The sequence below is a fragment of the Taudactylus pleione genome, unplaced genomic scaffold, assembly GCF_031769625.1.
Source record: "Taudactylus pleione unplaced genomic scaffold, aTauple2 ptg000017l, whole genome shotgun sequence".
In the NCBI taxonomy this organism is placed as follows: Eukaryota; Metazoa; Chordata; class Amphibia; order Anura; family Myobatrachidae; genus Taudactylus; species Taudactylus pleione.
Window position 1 is genome coordinate 10447287 of NW_028284419.1, and position 4924 is coordinate 10452210.

Sequence of the window (4924 nt, forward strand, 5' to 3'; positions counted from 1 at the left end):
AAAGGCAGAGACAAAAAATCACTATGCCAAGTAATGAAAGCAAGAAGGTGGCACATATAATCCAAATGGGGAGACTGGCCCTTCGAGACGGACAGTTTGGAACATTCATACCAGTTTCCAATTCATTAGACATTATAGGTATACAGTATATGGGCTCTGGATGAAAATTGAAGCATGTGACTGTTACAGAAGATTCTGTTACAGATGTGACCTGTGCCAGGAATTTATACTGTGAATGAAGTGATGGAAAGGGGTGTGACAGCGAGTGGGAATCCCTTTCTCTGTTTGTTTGTAATTGTATTCATTTTTCATTTTGTAGATAATACTGAATTCCCCTTAAAATTGGCAGGTAACCAAGACATTTTATGTAATCATGTAGAGACACATGCTCAGATATTTCACAACATTATGCTGAAACGTCTGCTATAGCCAAAAGTTTTACTGTAACAAACTTTTACTTAATTAAGAACATGCTATCGTTTTTCTTTTTGTGGAGTTATTTGTAAGCAAGATTGTAAATGTACATAAGCTAATAAATAAAACACTATAGCTATAGATATATAATGTAAAGGTTTCAATATTTTGATTCATCATAACATGAAGGAACCCACATGCAAAATCAAATTGGTTTTTTTTAATGAAAAGGTTGTAAACGGGATGTTAGGAGTGCTGATAATATATATTTTTATTTTTAGACTACAGTATTCAAAAGACCAATTTTGTATATAGCATGAGAATATGTTGGGTAGGACTAGCTACAGTATATAGATACTAAATAAAATACCTGCACCCCTTCAGCTAAAGCAGCCTACTATAAAAAAAAGTGTCACCAAACACTTACAACTAGAGATGAGCGGTTCAGTTTCCCAGGAACCAAACACATCCAAACTCGGAGTTGGATCTTGTGTGTCTTGAATTGCATATAAAAGTCCTTTCCTCATGATTGGGCAACAGTTCAGGGTGTGGGACTATGGGCTAGAGCGCTGTTAGGCACTATGTTAAAAAAATCGCCATTAGCAAGCAATCAGGGTGCCATTAGTGTGCCATCAGGTGTTGGTTAAGTTTAGGTTTAGACTTTATACTAGTTTAACAGTAGGTGAACTTGGAGACAAGAGAAGGTGCCTGGGAAGTGTGACTGCTTGCATCATTGTCACTTGTGACTCAGTGTATGTGTGTTTGTTATAGACACACTCATACACTGCAGTGCAAACAAACAGGCTACTGTCTGTGTTGTGCTGTTGATTGGGTTTTTTTGTTTCTTAAAGGGAACCTGCAGCTTTATTTTTTTCTCTAGGAAATCTGACACTGCAGTATACTATATTGTTTGGCATTGGTATGGGATTCCAGCATTCAGGATCCAAGTGGTCAGAAAACCAATGCCGGCATCCCAACAGGGTTAGAATACAGACACTTGTCGGTCAGTATTCGAACCCTCCCCCTCTCACTACCCTAACCCTCCCTTCCCTTACTCATCAACCAAGTGTCTAAATCTAACCTTCCCGCACACTAATCCTTACCCTCCCCCCTTAGTGCCTAACCCTAACCCTCCCCCTAGTGCCTAATCCTACCATTAACCCTCCCCCCAACCCCGCTATTTACCTTGGGAATTCCGGTGATTGAGATGCCAGCGCTGGGATTCTGACAAGTGAATGAATTTTGGTGCCGGCATTCTGAGCACTGGAATCCCCGTGGTGGGGATATTGACCGCATCCCATATTGTTTATCTGTCCAAAAAATACTGTACTGTGTTTAAAGCTGCTGAACCCCAAGAAGACCTTTGTTTTGAGTTTTTTCTTAGTTATATATATTTTTTCTGTTGTTTAAAACAAAAAAAAACTGCAGTCTTTTCTAATTGAATTTAAAAATTATACTGTTTCCTTCAAGAAGTTGTTTGAGACGAGTGATGCAGCATATATTACTGTTCTGTGTTCAGTGATGTCCCACCCTTAATCTGCACCCCAAAACTATTCACACAAATACCTGCTATTCCAAGTGCATGAAAACAATTGCCAGTGTTGTCTGTAAATCGAAGAACAAATCCATTAGTGCAAATTTAGCATAGTGTGGTATTCTTCAAGTGTAATCAATGGTGTGTGTGGTGGTGTCCCTCCATCATCTGCACCCCAGAAAATTTCTCACAAAGAACTGTTTGTGAAAATAATTGCCAGTGCTGTCTGTGTCTATAAAACAAAGCCATTAGTACAAAATAAATTTGCATAGTGTGTTATCCTTCCAGTGTAAGCAATGATGTGTGTGGTGATGGTGTTCCCCCATCATCTTGCCCCCCAAAACAATTCTCAAGTTTAAAATAATAATTTCTTGGCTGGTGTCAAACATAAAGCCAAGCATGGATCAGTCAATAAAAGAGCAAAAGCAACAACCCAGTACTAGTGCTGCGTCTGCTGCCAGTCATGATAGTACGTCAACATCTATTAAACAGGGGAAAGAAAGTTGAAGAAAGGGCACCTGATATATAAATAATATTTCACAATGTTAAAAAAAAAAAAGTCAACTCTAACAATAATGAGAAAATTTACTGCCAAAATATGTACTGTAAATCAACATGCCATACAGTACACAACATGCAGTGAAGGAAAGGCTCAGACCATGGCCTTTCTTTGTGAGTGGTGGTCCTGCTACTGATGTTTCATGCCCTAGAATGCCCTGGGAGGAAAAAAGTGAATTTGGAACCCCTTGTACAAACTAGCTTTTCTTTTATTAAGTTGCCCTCCGGTGTGTACTCGGAAAGTGTGTTTAGCACACCTGGGAACCTTGTGAGTGATCGGTGTAGGAGGCTACAGTACTTCCTATAAATGAAGAAAAACTGATATTCATAAAAATTAACTACAAATTCTGTGAGAAAGACCTTTGCAGCCAATTACAATAACAAAGTACAGAGACGTCTTTAACGGTGGATTCCAGTGAGAGTGACCTAATATTGTTTGAATTTGATGATAATAACAACAACACTGATGAAGTGAAGATGAGGATAATAATGACATCTTTCAACTGTAGACATGTTTAACAACACTGTTAGTCCCCTTAAGTCCATTGGTAGCTTGTTTTGTGGGGGCCCAAACAAACCAAGGACTTCAGCCACAAGAGTGGCAGTCCCTGTCGCTAAAGAGCCTGGATGTTGAACTGTGCATTTCCTTTTTATTATACAACATAAGTGTTGGTGGAAGGGCCCAAGGACAATTCTATTGTGCACCACTTTTCATTATGGGTTTTGTCAAGATTGTGTGTGTTTGACAGACTGTGTACTGTAAATAACTGTACTTTACTGGGGCATTCATGTTCTTTTGCATTTTGCAATGCCATCTATCACCAGCTTCTCATCCAGTTATATAGGCCCTGTTTCCTGCAACTTCTCAGCAGATATAGACTAGTATCATAAAATCATATTAACACATAATTAATTATTCCATTTGACTAGGCTAATAATGGGGATGGACTGAGCTTCTGGGTGTGGTGACAAATGGGGGATGAATCCTGGCACTGCAGGGCAGCAAAAATAACTTGGAAAATGGCGGTGACCATTTTCCCGGCGACCCGCGCATGTGCAGTACTGCTGTCCCCAGGAAAATGACGCAGGTGCCATTTTCCCGGAGACTCATGCATGTGCAGTAGCTTCAGTCACTAAGCCAGAATCTAGTGCACCCAGTGCACCACTAGGGAGAGGAAAGGTCCCGCACTGAGGGCCTGATTCAGAGCCGCTCGTAAGCGGCTGCTCGTTCGCTCCGAGCGATGTTTGCACATCTGCGTATGCGTATGGGTCGTAATGCGCATGTGCCAACCAGTCAGTGCGGTCGGAAAAAGTGTGTTCGCAAAATTGCGAGTGCCTGCTAATTTGAGTGACAGGATGAGGCGTTTGTGGGTGGTAACAGGGGAAGGTGCTTGAAAACGGGGAGTGGAGATCCGAACGCAGGCATGCCAAACGGTCAAAATGGGCGTTTTAAGGGTGTGCATAATTAACAAAGCAGCGTCATCGACCATGTCACTTGGTTGTTTCTTAGCCTGAACTGTCTGCATGATTGCGGTAGGAAAATCCAACCACAAGCACTGCGAGCAGTTCAGACGCCTTTCGATGTACTCGATTAATCTAATAAATAGCGAAGATGACGTATGATGTGAGCGGCCAGGGGGCGTCTTTACAAAATAGCGAGCGCATGTTTCGTTCGCTCGCTCAGACATAGAGGCGTCAACAGACCGCAAAGAGCGAGTGCTCAATTTAAATAGCCGGCCCCTTTTTCTGAATGAACGAGCGCAAATAGCGTCCAGCTCTGAATCAGGCCCTGAGTCTGCACACGGGCCCCCTCCTCTCTTAAAATGCCTCTGGGTGTATGTGAGATAGCAATCAATCAGAGGCAGTGTGTGAGAATGGGGGAGTTTATTTCAAGTGTACAGAGGATCAGCACGGGGGAATCTCAGGGATGTGTTTTTTCCCCCTTGCTTTTCTCTCTGTACATGAACGATTGCACCTCTAGTGATCCATCAGTGAATATATTGAAATTTGCAGATGACACTACGGTTATCAGTTTGATCAAAGATGGGGAGTAGTCTGCTTACAGGAGGGTGGTGGATCAGTTGGCGCCGTCGTGCAGTCAGAATCACTTGGAGTTAAACTCACTTAAAATGGTGGAGGTGATAGTTGATTTTAGGAAACAGTTGTAGTGTCTCCACTTACCATGGATGTATCTATGTATCTATGCTGGAATACTTCACATTTTTGGGTTCAATTAGCTTGCAAGATCTGAAGTGGGTGTACAAGAAGGCGCAGCAGAGCTTGTATTTTTTGTGGAAGCTTAGAAAATTTAGCGGCCCACAGGAGCTGATGTTTGTTTTTCATTCAGCAATAATTGAGTCTGTGTTATGCTCTTCCCATATTGTGTGGTTTGGCTCAGCTACTGAATGAGATAGGGCC